Raw genomic sequence first — 19,471 nt, 5'->3', positions numbered from 1 at the left:
ACGGCACCGGCCGCCTCCTTCTTATGCGCTCGGAGGGGTTGTCCTCCTCGGCCGGCGAACCACGTGCCTTCCCCCACCTATCATTACCATCATTAACTCTCACTCCTACTTCTTCCAATGTGTCCGATCAGAACAATGTCAATATGCTCCGTGCTTCTAACCGCTTCCAAACCAAATAAAAGGTTAGGATTTACAAAAAGAATACTTGGGAATTGTAATGAGAGGGTGAAGGAGCGTTGCTATTTCACGCTATTTCACGCTAGGCCCCACCTAGCGTATGCTGCAGGTTTATTGGAAGCTCATGAGGTAGGCTTAATACTTTAACTAGATTGAGTGCAACGTAGAGCAGCTAGGTTTGCGTAGAGTTGTTATGAACAAGGTAGCAGCGTCATGACACTATTGGAAGAATTAGGATGGGAGCCATTAGTTGACCGTAAGTTTAAATACGGGTTACATTTATTGCGTAAATTTGAGACACGTTACTTATCTTAGGAAGTTAAAGGCATATTACAGACCCCGACTTACTATTTACTTACTCTGCAAGCCACCGCTGGGGTGTAGGGCAGGGGGTGAATACACAACAGACTAATTTTTACCCAAACACGACACTACCGCGGTCAAAAAATATTATAATGATCCCCTATCGTTCGTGAAAAAAGGCATCACAAATCTGTCTGTTCTACACTTAATGTCTCTAATTTTAATGACATGATCATTCCTACTGTTGTACGATGGGGGTAATAATACACTTTCAACCTCACTGCTAAAGAGACTCCCTTCCAACTAATGCAGGAGCTTCAATCGGTAATTAAACCTTCGCTCCATGAGTGATTCCCAGCCTAGCTCATCTAATGATTTTGATATACAACTCAGCTTATTATAACCACGTTTTACAAATCTAGCTCCTCTATGCTGCACGAGATCCAATGCGGCAATCGATCCAACCTCGTGAGGATCCCATATACTTACAGCATCTACATCTACTTAATACCCCGCAAGCCGCCGCAGGGGCGTGTGGCGGGGGGTGTTAGATAGATAGATAGAGGTCTTTATTTGGGCGAAATTGAGACCAAATGGTCCCTTCTTCCATTTAACCCATCGTCGTATACATATTATATTAGGGATTAAACTTATAGTTACATTCATATGTACACATAAATACATATAGACAGACATAAATTCATTTAGCACAGATTTGCACATCGAAAATAAAAAGTATATATATATATATATATATATATATATATATATATATACACACACACACACACCCGGTTAGGATACCACCCGTAATTAAGAAGGAAAAAAAACCGCATGCAAAAGCCACAAATTCATACATCCACGAAAAAAACATGGAATACATTCATGCAAGAACACTTATACACCCCACACACATGCAAACACTCAAACTACCAACTATATGGTCTATAAACTTTCACGAAATGGATTTGAGGGAAATAGGCCTGTAATTGTTCGGTTCCTCCTTGCTTGCGTATTTTAATATCGGTGTTACGTTAGCCGTTTTCCAATCTCTAGAAACCTTGTGATCTACAAGCGGCTTCTTAAATATTATTTCCAGATACAGCGCGATTTCCGAAGCTGGATCCTTAAATATACGAGTGGGTATTTCATCGGGCCCGGGGGATATATTCATCTACTTCTACATCTACTTAATATTCTGCAAGCCGCCGCAAGGGCGTGTGGCGGGGGATGTTAGGACACCACCCGTAATTAAGAAAGAAACAAAAACCGCATGCAAAAGCCACAAATTCATACATCCACAAAAAAACATGGCATACATTCATGCAAGAATACTTATACACCCCACACACATGCAAACACTCAAACTACCAACTAACATACATATGCACCTCCAAGTATACCTAACATCTTTGCAATGTTTAATTTTGTTCCGAGTTGTAAATTCAATGTTTTTAATATTTCTAATGTGACTTCGGTTCCTTACTATTATGATGTCTGATTTTTCGGGGAAAGAATGAGTATTTGTATCTATCTGTGTTTGAATCTATCTCCTTTAATATTTTTCAGCTTAGGCTTAATATTTTTCAGCAAACGTTCTATTCCATTATGTGAGATTTCAATTTTGGGCATCGTTTGACCAGCACGATTTGGTGAGCTGTCGGAGGCATTCGGTGAGCAATTGGTGAAGACGCTTCGAAATAAGGAAATTAATAAGTTAGCATTTTCAAAACTGCTGGTTACTCTATCGCCTTTATCATTTTGGAATGAATTAACAGTCGTCTTATTTCCCTGAACTTCTCTGATGTATGACCAAAATACTTTCGGGTTCTTTTTCAAATTTTCCACCGGCCTTTTCCTTTTGAATTCGCTTAACGTTTTCCGAAATTCATAATTGGCATTCGCCCTTGATATCTTGTAATCATAAGTGATCTCATTATTTTTGTCGCTATAGATATCATCCCTAATATTTTTCATTTTGGCATAACATAGCCTTTGACGTCGCAATGCCTTTCTAACATCTGCCTCATAACATCTAGGTTCCGTGTCATCTTTTATAAATTTACTGGGAATGAACTTGTTGACTGTTCAGTGCGTGATCTCAAAGAAGTGATTCGATGCATAATCAATATTTCGGTGATTACTGTCTTTCTTAAAACTTGCAAATTGATTCTGTAGCACACAATTTAGGCCATTGTAGTCCCCATCTTTAAAAAAGTAAATTTTGCCTGATAGGCTTCTTATTTCGGAACCCATGTAGCGAAAACTTAGCATTACCTGCCCTCTGGTCACTAATTCCTTTTTTATTTTCTATATTTAAGACTTTTTTGGGAATATTCGTTGCTAACAACTCAAGAATATTATCGTCCTTAGTTGGGGAAGTGACAAGTTGATGTAATGAGTTCAGCGTAAAAGAATTCAACAGCGATTCGCAGATACCTATGTCTTTACACCCCGTTTTAAAACTATGGTAGATCAGATCACTTAATTAAAATCAGAAGGATTGATTTAACATGTCGTTTGTTCATCACACCATTTGAGATCAAAGTGCATGTGGAAGTAATCGCGTAGGTGAGAATTAGAATTGGTAGTGTGCATATTTTGTCGATATCCTGCATTTTATTTCTTTTATTTAATAACCTCGCACAATTTAAGTCCCACACAATAAATTGTTACATAAACTTAAATACTATGGGATCAACGAGAAAATAATTAATTGGATTAGAGACTTCTTGTCAAACCGCAAACAAATAGTAGTCATAGATGGGTTGTGCTCAACCGATAGAGATGTAACTTCGGGCGTCCCCCAGGGAAGTGTAATAGGGCCTCTTATGTTCTTAATATACATTAATGACTTAAGCACACACGTTGGTAGCAATCTGAGGTTATTTGCTGACGACACGGTGATGTACAGGGAAATAAGGAGCCAACTAGATCGCGAGCTACTCTCTAGAGACTTAGACAATATCTCGGAATGGTGCAATAAATGGGGATTAACACTTAATATAGACAAATGTGCAGTTTTGAAATTTTGGAACAAAGGAAGCGAGGAACAAGATATAAACTACAAGATAGAGGGTTCAGTATTGACCACGGCGAATCAAGTTAAATATTTGGGGGTTGTTCTAACACCACGCCTTTCATGGGGAGCACATATCAGGACTATATGCGGATCAGCTTTAAAGAAACTTGGCTTCATAAAACGGGTGGTGGGGAAATGTAACGAAAAAGTTAAAGAGAGGTGTTATTTTGCTCTAGTTAGACCTCATTTGGAATATGCCGCAAGTATTTGGGATCGTTGGGAGAAAAATTGGCGAAAAGAATTAGATTAAGTCCAGAGAAAATCCGCTAGATTCGTTAAAAATTGTTGTGATAAGAACACAAGTGTGACAGATCTTTTAGTGGATTTAGGCTGGGAACCACTTGAAGTGCGGAGAGAACAAGCGAGGCTTAGACTTTTAGAAAGGTTCAGAACAAACGAGTTTAACTATGACACTGAAGGAATTAAAATGACCCCACACTACTTAGGTAGATCAGACCACAAAGATAAACTGTCGGGTACCCCTTAATCGCTCCGGGGTCCATTATACTGCCGAGGCATCGCAGTTGGTAGCGCGTAGGTTACAAGAACACGTTTCGAGGGTTTAGCATAGCTGGTAGGCAAGAGCGTAGGTCATATATTGTGAAAAATAAAGTAGCATCCAGCGCTTTTTGTCAATTCAGTTCAGGTAATGCCTCTCATATCCCCAAAAAAATTGAACAAACAAACACTTGCGTTAAAACAACATATAACTCACGTAAATTTAATAAAATTGGTACCTCTACATACATAACAGATAGCAATGCAAGTGAATTTAATTCTTTTGTCTCTGTTCACCAGGAATCGTCTCAAAACAGTTTTGTTAGCGTACATAAAACCGAAAAACAAGAAGTTATTAGCCATATTAAAATTATAACATTAAACTGCCGTAGCATTAGAAACAAAATATCGGATATTGAACATATTTTTGTCAGTACAAACGCAGACATAGTAGTTGGAACAGAAAGTTGGCTCACGGGAGATATAGCAAACAATGAGGTTTTTCCAAACGGTTTCACAATTTACAGAAGGGACAGACCAAATAGGTTGGGTGGGGGAGTATTCATTGCAGTAAAGTCACATCTTAGTAGCCAACGATATGAATGCGACGTAGATGACATAGAAAGCGTTTGGTGCAACATTAAGGACTACAACGGCAGAAGCCTATACGTGTGTTCATTTTATAGACCCCCAGATTCTAACACAGATGTCTTACACAAGCTCGACGAACAAATATCCACTATCAGTCGCAGACATAACAACAGTAATATTATAATCGCTGGTGACACAAATCTACCGTCAATTGACTGGGACAACTACTGCGTAGGATAAATCTGCCAAAAACAGAGATTCATGCCAAGAACTCCTTCATATATTCACAAAACACTCCTTAGAACAACTTTTGAAATCACCAACACGGGGCCAAAGCATACTAGACATCTTTGCGACTTCTATGCCCGAAATCATTACTAACATTGAAATAATAGACGGAATCAGAGATCATAAGGCTATTCTTATAGAGTTAAAAACTAAGTTCGTCAAAATAAACAAAGAAAAGCGTAAAATATACCTGTACAACAAGGCAAATTTTAACGAAATAAGAGAATATTTAAAGATAAAATTACCAGAATACAAGACAAAAACACTGACAACCAATACAGAGAACATTTGGAACTATTTCTTAAATATTTTACGCGAAGGAATGAAGACGTACATCCCGTCCAAACTCAAATGCGACAATAAGGAACCTAGATGGTACAACGGGGAAGTCAGATCGGCATTAAGAAGGCAAAGAAAGCTACAGTCAAATTTTAAAAAGAGTTTAAAAAGTGACGATATAGTTTATATGAATACATCCAAACAGCAACTAAAAGAATGTCGTAGTAAGACGAAAAGTATTATGCGCACAGCACTACACTCTTTTAAATCTAAAATGCTTAGCGAATATCTTGAGGAAAATCCAAAGTCATTCTGGTCCTATGTTAGGGAAATACAGGGTAAACGTCCCACTGTTCACTCTTTGAAGACTGAAAATGGAGAAATCATTACAGATAGCGTGAAAAAGGCAAATATTTTAAATCAGTTTTTCCAGAGCGTCTACAACAAAAACACAAAGGCACCAAATGATCCTCCACACTCACCCGGGGAACACATGAGCGATCTTACACTGACCAAGCAGGGAATAGTACATCTGCTCCGTAGTATCAAAGCACACAAGGCACCTGGTCCGGAAGAAATACCTGCTAGAATATTAAAGGAATTAGCTGAAGACATTGCCCCGTTTTTACATATTGTTTTTCTAAAATCGATAGAAGAAGGCTCAAAGCCTCGCGACTGGAAGCTAGCCCATATAACTCCCATCTATAAAGGCGGCGATAGGGATAAACCAACAAATTACCGTCCCATTTCTTTAACATCGATCTCTTGTAAAATATTGGAACACATTATTGTCACTAACATTATGAGATTTCTTGATAGTAGGAAAATACTAATCCACAACCAGCACGGATTTAGGAAGGGCAGATCTTGCGAAACACAACTTAGTCTCTTCATTCACGATATACTTAGATCGGGAGAAAACAACACACAAGTCGATGCAGTATTCCTGGATTTCAAAAAAGCCTTCGACAAAGTCCCACACAATAAATTGTTACATAAACTTAAATACTATGGGATCAATGAGAAAATAATTAATTGGATTAGAGACTTCTTGTCAAACCGCAAACAAATAGTAGTCATAGATGGGTTGTGCTCAACGGAGAGAGATGTAACTTCGGGCGTCCCCCAGGGAAGTGTAATAGGGCCTCTTCTGTTCTTAATATACATAAATGACTTAAGCACACACGTTAGTAGCAATCTAAGGTTATTTGCTGACGACACGGTGGTGTACAGGGAAATAAGGAGCCAACTAGATCGCGAGCTACTCTCTAGAAGGGCAGGCGTGAACACATCATCCCCTGAGAATAAACAATTATGGGACACATATAGATCCTCCAAAATTGAAACCAAAACACAATTACGTAGCGCTTTACTGGACTTTAAACGCAAAGTACTTTGCGAGCACTTGGCCACTGACCCCAAAGCTTTCTGGTCATATGTTAGGGAAGTAAATGGGAGTAAACAAACCGTGGCTTGCTTAAGGGATTGTAGCAATATAATTCATACAGACAGTGAGGATAAAGCTAACATCTTAAATTCATTCTTCCAAAGCGTTTTCTCGAATGATGTTGCCACCGCATATCTCCAAGAAACAATACATACTCCACCCATGGAAAAAATAACAGTGGACCAACAAGGAATTCTAAAATTGCTTAACGAGATTAAACCCAACAAATCCCCGGGTCCCGAAAATATACCAGCTAGGGTGATAAAACATTTAGCTCCAAACATTGCCCCGTACCTTGAATTTATATTTAACAAATCCCTCACAGAGTGCAAAGTACCTAAGATTTGGAAAACCGCGCAAATAACGCCTATTTTTAAAGGTGGTGACAGGGAGGATCCCAGTAATTACAGACCTATATCTCTCACTTCTATCTGTTGTAAAATCTTAGAGCACATAATTGTCAGTTCAATAATGAGACACCTTGACAATATTAACTTTTTAAGTGACAATCAACACGGATTCAGGAAAACCCGCTCCTGCGAGACCCAATTAGGATTATTTACACATGATTTACTTTTATCGGGTGAGAGAGGTAGGCAAGTGGATGCCATATTCTTAGATTTTCAAAAGGCATTTGATAAGGTCCCACACGGTAAACTCATTCATAAATTAAAGGTCGCGGGTATAAACAAGGGCACCATAAGTTGGGTTAAAGATTTTCTTTCAGAGCGGGAACAGAGGGTAGTCCTTGATGGCGCTAGTTCCGACAGCGTTCGAGTCACGTCGGGGGTACCTCAGGGAAGTGTGATCGGGCCGTTGCTTTTCTTGATATTTGTTAACGATTTGAAACGCGAAGTGAAAAGTAAAATTAGGATGTTCGCGGTTGACACGGTGATCTATCGGGAGATATCTGAGGATGAGGATCGTTTTATTCTAGAGCAGGATTTAGATTGCATTACTAAATGGTGTTCTAACTGGGGATTGACTCTAAATTATAATAAATGTTCGGTGGAAAATTTATTTAAAAGATCAACGGGATTTGCTTATAAATTAGCTGGAGGCGACTTATCAGTAGTTGATACGGTAAAATACCTAGGTGTCACATTCACAAAAGACTTAACTTGGGGGACTCACATACGTAAAGTCTGCGGTCAAGCATATAAAAAATTGGGATTCATTAGACGCATTGTCGGCAAAAGTGACTCGAAGGTCAAGGAACGTTGTTACCACGCTCTTGTAAGGCCTCATTTAGAATACGCATGCAGCGTGTGGGATCCGAGTGAAAAAGGTCTCATTCGGGAAATTGAGAAGGTTCAACGCCGGGCAGCCCGTTTTGTAAAAAATTCCTACGATAAAACGCAAAGCGTCACCGAAATGCTCATGGATTTGGGGTGGGAATCATTGGCTGAGAGACGATTCAATGCAAGATTGAAATTATTAAATAAATTTAGATCCGCATGTTTCAGCACCGAGGTCTCGCAAATTATTCGTACTCCTACATACATTAGTCGCTTGGATCATGCATATAAAATTCGGGAAATAGATGCCAGAACTAGCCGACTCAAGGACTCCTTCTTCCCACGGACAATACGGGATAGCAACTGCAGGGTTATAGATAGCAAAAATTCCACTTGCCACCCTCAGCGTCTAAAAAATAATTAGTTGTATTTAAATACATGCTCTTCCACTACCCTTATGTGTTTTGCTATAATAACCCATTCTTTCCGAATGACCTCATTCATGTTCTGTTCATCTGTTTTTAATTTTCCCTTTCAATCCCTCGTCCCTCTCCGCGGGGGCAAATTCCTGCTACCTGCAACGTTGGGTCGCATTCCCTGCCATTTAGAGACTCTTTGGGGGTAGAGTGTTTCGTGGTGCATTTTCATGTGGTAGTGATGTTTCAATTTCTTGCTTGTTGTGTCCTGGCTTCCGTGTTGTAGGATGTCTTTCGTGCTGCATCATGGGGTGCAGTTTTTTAGTTGTTTTGCGGTTTATGTGTTTGCATGAGTATTGGATGAAGGGATTTTTGCATGAGTGTGTGCGCTGCTGTGGGTGTAGTTTTTCATGTTGTTATTTTTACATGTGGTATTGTCATCTTTTACGGGTGGTGACCTAACACCCGCCGCCACACGCCTTTGCGGCGGCCTGCGGGGTATTATGTAGATGTAGATTAAAGGATCCGAATTCATAAGACTAGACCGGAACTAGATCGAGTACAACGTAGAGTAGCTAGTTTTGTGATAAGTTCTCATGAACAAAGTAGCAGTGTCACGACAATATTGGAAAAAATAGGATGGGAGCCACTAGTTACGGGATAGCAACGGCAGGGTTATAGATAGCAAAAATTCCACTTGCCACCCTCAGCGTCTAAAAAATAATTAGTTCTATTTAAATGCATGCTCTTCCACTAACCTTATGTGTTTTGCTATAATAACCCATTCTTTCCGAATGACCTCATTCGTGTTCCGTTCATCTTTTTTTAAGTCTTTTTCCTTTCAATCCCTCGTCCCTCTCCGCGGGGGCAAATTCCTGCTACCTGCAACGTTGGGTCGCATTCCCTGCCTTTTACAGACTCTTTGGGGGTAGAGTGTTTCGTGGTGCATTTTCATGTGGTAGTGATATTTCAATTTCTTGCTTGTTGTGTCCTGGCTTGCGTGTTGTAGGATGGCTTTCGTGCTGCATCACAGGGTGCAGTTTTTTAGTTGAATTGCGGTATATGTTTGCATGAGTATTGGATGAAGGGATTTTTGCATGAGTGTGCGCTGCTGTGGGTGTAATTTTCCGTGTTGTTTTTTTTTGCATGTGGTATTTTTCCTTTTTACGGTTGGTGACCTAACACCCCCCGCCACACGCCTTTGTGGCGGCTTGCGGGGTATTATGTAGATGTAGATGTATTTTTTGTCGATATATGATTTTGTGGTTGCATGCGGTTTTTTTTCTCTTTTTCTTTTCTAAATTACGGGTGGTGTCCTAACACCCCCCGCCACACGCCCTTGCGGCGGCTTGCGGGGTATTATGTAGATGTAGATGTAGTTGACAGTATGTTGAAATACAAGTTGAATTTACTGCGTAAATTTGGGGCAGATTACTTTATTTGAATATGTCAAAGACATTATATGGCCAGATTTACTACGGTAGATCAGATTATATACATTAAATCAGGGAGATAGATTAAAATGTCGTTTGTTCATCACACTATTTGAAATCAAAAAAGACAAGACAGCAATCGCGTAGGAAATAATTAGATTTGGCAGAGTAAATATTTTGTCGATATCGTTAATGCTATTTTTTATTTTAAAGATATATCTTTTTAACAGTTCCACCGCATGATTTGAATGTACACATCTTACTATAGGATGAAAAGTGAAGAGTCAGGCGTGATATTGTGGAATCGAGACATAATGAAAACTTCGTTGCAATTTTCCACAGTTAAAACTTTATTGCCGACCATGGTTTCGATACACTGTATCATCTTCAGGTCAAACCTGCAACGAAGTTTTCATTATTATTACTATAGGATATTGTCGCTCATAAGTACTTTCTTCCGTGTGATTAACTTTGTTCGAGTGCATGATAAAACTAATATTTGTGCATAGGTGATATGATTGCAATCACGACTTGCGACCTAACACCTCCCGCCACACACCCTTACCGCGGCTTGCGGGGCTTGCGTAGATGTAGCTGAGATGACAACCGTGACTTGATTATCAAATTCCCTCATAAAAAGTTTCCGTTAATACATCACTAAAATTGGTTCCTTGAAAACTGTGGTCTCCAGCAGTTACAAGTCAGTGATTTTACCATGACTTAGTTTTTGTTTAACCTGTTGGCGTACTGACTTCGCGTTTATAATGGATTAAATACATAACCTTTTTCACCACAAAATAACTGTGAAAACTCTAATCCAAAGGAGACAAGGCAATCTAGAAATGTAATGCATGAAATCCGACGAATGTCAAAGGTAAGCACGTATGTCACGCGCGCCACGTCGGAGAATAGTACAAATTAGTTTCTCCTTTTGTCTTGGGAGTCGTTCACCACGATGACCTCATATATTTGTTCCACGTGAGCGGCATGTCGCTCTTGGTAGACGGACTTTTTGAGACTATGATATCAAAGCGGATTCCGAGTATTGACCAATTTCGAGAGAGCAGGGTGGGTTCTCTATCCCCAAATATAGTGTGCAAAACGCACAAATATTGACCTATATATATAGGTGTCAATATTTGTGCGTTTTGCACACTATATTTCGGGATAGAGAACCCACCCTGCTCTCTCGAAATCGGTCAATATTCGGAATCCGCTATATATATATATATATATATATATATATATATATATATATATATATATATATATATATATATATATATATATATATATATATATATATATAATATACATATATCCTATAATATATACATATAAATATAAATATAATCCTCCAATTATATGCTAATTTATCATGTCCTTCCAAGTGCCCTTTTGGTGGACACGTTAATGTGGAAATAGTGCAGTAAATGTAGAATGGCTGGTGACCCTACACCCCCTGTCACGCTCCCTTACAACGATTTTCGGGGTAGTGTATGGATGTAAATGTAGATGGTATAAGTATATGCTTCTCATATTTAATCAGGCATGTTATCCATAATTAAAGTATATTGAACTTCAACTTACTTAAATGCTGGTTCTGAAAGAAACCACAAAGGCACGTTACGAGATAGAAAGGGTATTGAGGGAAATGAAATCAAATGAGACCGTGGGGGTAGACAAAATTCCAATCGTGGATCTTTGAGGTGCGCCCCGAGACACTTCCATCCACTCAGACGAAGAGGAATAGGAGATACATTTTTGGTAACATTCGCTGAGGTAGGACGAGACAAGTTAGGATAGAAGAGGAAATTCATGAGATGGAGTTTCGTTAATTAATGTCTTTGTCGACCGAGTCGAAAGCTTTACTGAAGTCAAGTAAGCCTAGGACAGTAATTAGTCTTTTTTCTATTGCGTATCTTATGTTGTCTGTGACTTTGGTTAGTGCTGTGGCATTGTTGTGTGATATACCATAGCCGGATTTGTAAAGGATTGAGTATATTGCTATTCTTTATGAAATGGAATATCTGCTCGAAGACAAGCTTTTCAAATGCTTTGGAGATGACACCTAGGAAAATAATCGGCCTATTTTTGGTCACATCAGGAGAAGGATTTTTCTTGGGTATAGGTCGGACTAAGGTAAGTTTTCATTGTGAGGGAAATTTGTTTTGCAAGAATAACTAGTTGAAGATATGCGTAATAAATGGCAAAGCGATGTGAATCATTTTGAGTATGTAAAAAATGAGTATTTCATCAGAACCTTGAGCTTTTGCTCTAAATTTTCGCAAAGCATTGAGCACATCGGTTTGAGTTACGTTAAGACATAGTGACGATGGTGGATATGTATCTTTGGTTTTTCTGATGCCGAAATATCTATGCTTTCCCCAGAGTTCAGAGGATATCAGTTCGGAGCTCCTTTAGGAATGGAGAAAACGTATCTTAGCATTTCTAATGGATTGTTTAGTTTATTCCTTAAGCACTTCAACTGTGGCAGTGTTTTCTTTGGATCTTCTGTGTAATCGTAGAGCAACGTCATGTGTGGCCATCGGTCACTAAATGTTAACAGTTAGCCATGGGGCGAGAGTTTCAGAAATTCGTTTGGTCTTGCAAGGGGTGTGTGTTCCGATGAATGAAGCAAAAAGTGAGTTTGGATGGTGAGCGTTATCATTAATATCATTTAGGTATACAGTGACGTGCCATAAGAAGACGTGTATAAGAAGCTGCAATTGCTTTCCACAAGAGATTTTCTTTTTGAATTCTTGTTGCTTGCTGAATGTAAGGTTGTGAGTGTCGAGAAATTTCATGACTTTGCTAACAATAATACTTGCATGTTTCAGCATTTCACAGGGGGGGGGGGTTAAAGAAATTGGTCTGTGATTACTAGGGTCTAGTTTATTTCCACTTGTAAAGATGCACTTACCCAACCGAATATACCGTGGAGTTATTATTTCAATGAGAGGATTTTTGAGTTGATTACGAAGGGAACAGTCTTGCGAGGTGAGATATGTTATTCTTTTCCGCATGCATGTAGAATCACCCTTTGCCAGATTGAATAGCCTAGCCCTACCACACCATACTGAATCCTACTGCATTCATGTGGGAGCAGGTAGCCAGCGTGCTAACCAAAATTCTATTTTCGTCTTTGGAAATCGCGTTACTTTAATGAATTAGAGCTGTAAATGGTTTGAATTGGAAATTTTCACCGATATATCTCCAAATTTCCAGTCCACAAAAGTCAATTGTTTTGACTTGCTCAATTTTAGTTTCACAGCCATGCCCGTAAGGTGCTCTACGACTCACCAAGGAACACTACCATGTACAAATCACATGGATATACAAAAATGATCAAACGTCTGTTTCTAAGGCAAGAAATGATGAATTTACATCCGATATCATTTAAGTAAAAATGAGAAAATCATTGAGTGCTATGTAGGTAGAGGGATCAACAGCAGTGAAGTTAGCCAGAGGGATAGTAGCCCAATATGGCAAGAACGAAAGACTTTCTGTTTTAAGATTTAGTTACTAACCCACAAGCAGGACTAGCCAGGGAATAAGAAATGCCCAATAAAATCCCATTAATGGAGTTTAATTATATCGCTGTGTGTGAGTGTGGATATCATTTCTTGTTTAAGATGATAATTTCTTTTTGGAATTTCCGTTTCAGAAGCAAAACTACCATTGATAAAGAGTGTTTATTTTCTCGTTCGTTTATGGGCGGAGGGAATTGAATTTAATAGATAGTAGTCGTCACGCAAGAGTCATATATTTCTGCAGCACATGCCGAGACTTGCGCAAATTTTGAGATAACAGGCTAATGCACAGCATCCAAGGCAGCGCCAATGCTTGAAAAAATACATCATCGACTATTCCGTCATAAGTGAGTAAATCAGGAAGTTCCTTTACTTTTCCAGATTAGAAAATATTTTTTTTGGCTTTTGAATGAAATACGGATTCAATTCGAGCATGGCTACTACCTATATTTTTAAAGTATAGTTATAACTTCCGAAATCAATTTTAAGGTCATGGAGAGTCAACAGTACATTATGGGCACAAATAAATTAATTAATGCTTTTTTCTTAAAATAATCACTGATTATTGCCTGTAGCCAAAAACTAAACAATAAATATGAAATAATTAATTGTCTCGACCATATAACTCTTCGAATATTATGCTAAGCGAACTGTTTTGCGTAACTTTTTCAATCCTTAATGTACATGCGAGTGATATTGTGGTGGATGATGTGGAATGATTTAGCAGTCCCAAACTTATTCTGTTTCGACATTGAACTCATTGTAAACTAAATTATTATCAAAGTTATTTTTTAAATACCTTAATTTAGAGATTTATGGGCACAGTAATGCGCATTTTGATAAATGAAAGAAATCATGCCTCTCAATATATTCACATCAATTAAATTTGATCTCTCTTTTTTGCCAGAAGATGCCACGGACTACAAAAACGAATTTATTTTTCATGAAAACGGAAGCATTTTTTGAGACCTTACAGCTAATGGAGGGAGATCGGTGTGAAACAAGCAAGATGGAAAAATTATCGAATTTTCTATCATAGAAACTCTTTACACGGGACATTTACGGGACGAGGAACTTTAGTTTGGCCTCATTTTAAATACACCAAAAGTATTTGGGACCCTAGAGAGAAATCGTTGATTAAAGAATTAAATAAAGTTCAGAGAAAATCTGCCAGATTCGCCAAAATTTGTTACAATAAGAAGACGAGTGTGACAGGCCTTTTGGGGGAATTAGGCTGGGAGCCGCTTGACATGCGAAAAGAACAAGCGAGACTTAGACCTCCAGAAATGCTCAGAACAAACGAGTTTAACAATGACACCAAAGGAATTATAATGGCCGCACACTCATTAGGTTGGTTAGACCAAAAAGATAAGGGAGATACTCTACATTACAGATAGATGCAAATATTCGAGCTTTCCTCAGACAATGAAAATAGTAAGAAATCAAAGTCATACTCGTATTAAAGAAATATTTTCTAATTAGAAGTGAGGACAAAGATAAAACGCTGAGTGTACATTTAATACATTCGTAGGTGTACTTGCATACATTTACTAGTTGCTAATACAAGCATTTACAAGTGTACCCTAAACTAAGCTTAGTCGAATATTTAGACCTCTGGGGGTGTGAATTGGTATTTCATTTTGTTTTACATCTAGTTTCATTCTGTTTTACGGGTGGTGTCCAAACACCTTCAGCCACACACCCTTGCGCCAGCTTGCGGGGTATTGTGTAGATATAGAAATACATCTACATCTGCGTTAATATCCCGCTGATCCATCACAACGATGTGTGGCAGGAGGTGCAGGCACCAGGTGGGATGGTTAAGGAATAAGGGAGGGCATCGGAGAGGAAGGGAAAAGGTTAAATTATTCAATAAAAACCTCAAATAACGTGTAAATACATACTACATGCTGCAGGAAGACTTAAAAAAATTTAATTAAATTTTAAAAGGGCAATTTAAAAAAGTTGACAAAATGAAGAAAACAAACTCATCTTCTGTTTCTTGTAGCTGCAATGTAGCAGTGGACGTTTTTATGATATTTTCAATAATTGTTTTTGAAAAACATACTTATTTTTCATAAAATTGGATAGAGGGGTTATTGATCGGCAGTGGGATGTTGAATACTGTGATAGAGGGGGATATTTCAGGCAAACGAGGAAGGGGTAGGAATAGAATAGGGATGTTGGAAATGAAGAGAGGAAGTATGTGGAGATGGAGAAGGGCTTGTCGTAGCGTTGCGTTGGGATTTGTTAGGAGAGGAGAGATAATGATTAGTTTGAGTCTATCCAAAATCTAATTTAACCGTTATATTATCTTTTATAATAATTTATTTTCTGATGACTCAAACACTGAGAGGCAAGCCTATTGGCGACAATATACGAGAATACGCTTATGACGATTGCTTTGCAGTTAAACACTGCAAAGCTGTTAGGTATACTTTCAGGTGCATGTGTATGTAAGATGTAGATTGAGTGTTTGCATGTGTGTGGGGTGTAAGTGTTCATGCATGAATGTATGCCATGTTTTTTTTGTGGATATATGATTTTGTGGTTATTGCATGCGGTTTTTTTTTCTTTTTCTTTTCTAAATTACGGGTGGTGTCCTAACACCCCCCACCACACGCCCTTGCGGCGGCTTGCGGGGTATTAAGTAGATGTAGATGTAGACGATTCCCGGTAATGTAAACTTTTTTCCAGATTCAAATCCCCCAACCTCTCCACCCCTTTATCTCAATTTCAACCTGTATATCAATCCTCCGATCTTCAGTGACACTTGGAAGAGCTGTGGAATTTATAATCATTGTATAACACTTTCGAGGAATTGTAAAGAAGGGTACATAATTACCCGCTGTTGATGTTCACTGGAAGTTTACTTAAGTCACACCTACATTTAAAAGTGGAAACAGACAAAAAACCGAGAAAATACCAATCAATTTTTTTGACCTTGCTCTCAGGTAAACCCCTACAACCTAAGTTTATTGGCAAATCCATGGCAAACCTCGAGATTTTTAACTTTACATTCAGCAAACGACACGGATTCAGAAAGGAAGGATCTTGTGAAACGCAGTTGGAGCTTTGTATGCAGGATACCCTACAGTTGTGGGAAAGGAGCAAACGAGTGTATTCGATTCCCTTAGATTAAAAAAAAATCTTTTTCTACCTCAGCAGAAAACCCTGCAAGCTACCAATGGGGCGTGTGGCGTGGGGTGCCAGGTCACCACCCGTAAAATAGAATAAAACCACATGCAAAACCACAATACGTATTTATGCAAACGTACACCCGCAGTGGCGTATATATTCAGGCAAAAACCTGTTTAACTAACAGGCATACAAATACAATTACTATCAACTAACATACACATGCACCCAAGAGCATAGTATAAAATTATCTAATGGCGTGCAAATTAGAATTGAAAAGTAAGAAGGAGAAATTTTGCCAATGCATGGGCAAGCCCAATCATGGTCCTAGCTCCCAAAGGCATAGGTAGAGAATGCGACACACCACTGCAGGCAGTGGAAGCGTCCTCCCCTCAAAGAGGGACGAGGGATGGAAGGAGAAAATTGAAAATAAACTAAGTTCTAAAGTTCCGCACGCCAAATTGATTCACAATTCGCGGGAGTATTGGAAAAACGATAATTTAATAAACTGGATTCTGGACTATCATACTAACTGCTAGCAAAAAGGAGTAATAGATGGCTTAAGTTCTAATTATGAACAATCCAGCGTCCCTGAAAATAAATGATTCGCATAAAAGAGGGTAAATCAATAAATAACTCGCAAAACTAAACAGAGATGATAATAATCAAAGGAACTTCCTGAAATTTATTTATCTTTTCTACATATTCACCCTGTACAATCAGACACTCATGTCATTTCATTTACATCTACATCTGTGCAAGATCCCACTAGCCGCTGCAAGGTTATGTGGTGGAGGGTGTTAGGTCACAACCCGTAAAAGGGAACAAAACCACATGCAAAATCAACTCATCCATATTAAACCTATACCGACGGTGGCTTATACATTCATGCAAAAATCCTATCGACTTACTCGGATGCATATGCATATACTATCAACTAACAAACGGTTGCACCTTAGAAATTAGTAAATATTAATCTAATAATGTACAAGCTAGAATTTGACAAATTGAGAAGGCAAAATTCCACTACCACTAGGAAATACAACATGCAGAGTTCTACTCACCCAAGGACTCAGGTAGGAAATGCGATCCAATGCTGCTGGCAGCGGGAGGGTCCCCATCCCCCCAGAGAGAGACAAAGCAGGGCAAGAAACACTGTAATGAGCACCACACTATCCAATGGGATCCAAATGTGGTCAAGCGGGAAGTGCCTTGACAACAAATCCCATGAGGCCGGTGAAAGTTCATGCAATTGAGTAGAACTAATTATTCCCTTGGTGCTGAGGGTGGCTAGGGGAATTTTTTTTCAAAATACAATTCTACAGTTACTATCTCGTACTGTCCGTGGGAATAAGGAGCCCTTGAGTCTGCCAATTCTGGCATCTAATTCCCGAATTTTATATACATGATCCAAGCGACCAATGTATGTTGAAGTGCGAGTAATTTTACAATACCTCGGGGCTGAAACATGGAGATCTGACTTTATTTAGTAAGTTAAACCTAGCATTCGATAGAAGAAGGCTCAGTACCTCGCGACTGGAAGCTAGCCCATATAACTGCCATGTACTATAAAGGCGGCGATAGGGATAAAACAACCAATTACTCATCCATTTCCTTAGCATAGATCTCTTGTAAAATATTAGGACACATTATTGCCAGTAACATTATGATTACTTGATAGTAGGAAAATACTAAGCCACAACCAGCTTGGATTTAGGAATAGCATATCTTGCGAAACATATTAGTTTGTCATTCGTCTTTTCATTTACGATAAACTTAGATAGGGAGAAAACAACACACAAGTCGATGCAGTATTCCTAAATTTAAAAAAAGCCCCACACAATAAATTGTTACACAAACTTAAATGCTATGGAATGAATGAGAATATGATAAATTACATTAGAGTATGTAGATGTAGATAATTCTTGTCAGATCGCAAAAAAATAGTATTCATCGATGGGTTGTGCTCAACGGAGAAAGATGTAACTTCGGGCGTCACCCAGGGAAGTGTAATGGGGCCTCTTCTGTTCTTAATATACATTAATTACTTAAACTTACGCGTTGGTAGCAATCTTAGGTTATTTGCTGACGACACGGTGGTGAAGAGGGAAATAAGGAGCCAACTAGATCGCGAGCTACTCTCTAGAGACTTAGACAATATCTCGGAATGGTGCAATAAATGGGGATTAACACTTAATATAGATAAATGCGCAGTTTTGAAATTTTGGAACAAAGGAAGCGAAGAACAGGATGTAAACTACAAAATAGAGGATTCAGTACTGACTACGGCCAATCAAGTGAAATTTTTGGGGGTAGTTCTAACAATACACCTTTCATGGGGAGCACATATCAGCTTTAAAGAAACTCGCCTTCATGAAACGGGTGGTGGGGAAATGTAATGAAAAAGTTAAAGAGAGGTGTTATTTTGCTCAAGTAGGACCTCATTTGAAATATGCCGCAAGTATTTGGGATGCTTGGGAGAAAATTTGGTAAAAAGAATTAGATAAAATCCAGAGAAAATCCGCCAGATTCGTTAAAAATTGTTATGGTAAGAACACAAGTGTGACAGGTCTCTTAGGGGATTTAGGCTGGGAACCACTTGAAGTTCGGAGAGAACAAGCGAGGCTTAGACTTTTAGAAAGGTTCAGAACAAACGAGTTTAACTATGACACTGAAGGAATTATAATGACCCCACACTACTTAGGTAGATCAGACCACAAAAATAAAATGAGGGAGATAGATTCCAGGACAGATAGGCACAAATACTCATTCTTTCCCCGAACAATCAGAAATCATAATAGTAAGAAACCGAAGTCACTTTAGAAATATTGAAAACATTGAATTTACAAGTCGGAGCAAAGTGAAACACTGCAAAGCTGTTAGGTATACTTTCAGGTGCATGTGTATGTTGGTTGGTAGTTTGAGTGTCTGCATGTGTGCGGGGTGTAAGTGTTCTTGCATGAATGTATGCCATGTTTTATTTGTGGATAGTAAAAATTTGTTGCTTTTCATGCGATATTTTTTCTTATTATGGGTGATGCCCTAACA

Source organism: Hetaerina americana, unplaced genomic scaffold (genome assembly GCF_022747635.1).
Source record: "Hetaerina americana unplaced genomic scaffold, ioHetAmer1.1.p SCAF_7, whole genome shotgun sequence".
NCBI classification, from domain to species: Eukaryota; Metazoa; Arthropoda; class Insecta; order Odonata; family Calopterygidae; genus Hetaerina; species Hetaerina americana.
Note: the sequence above shows the minus strand (reverse complement) of the source record.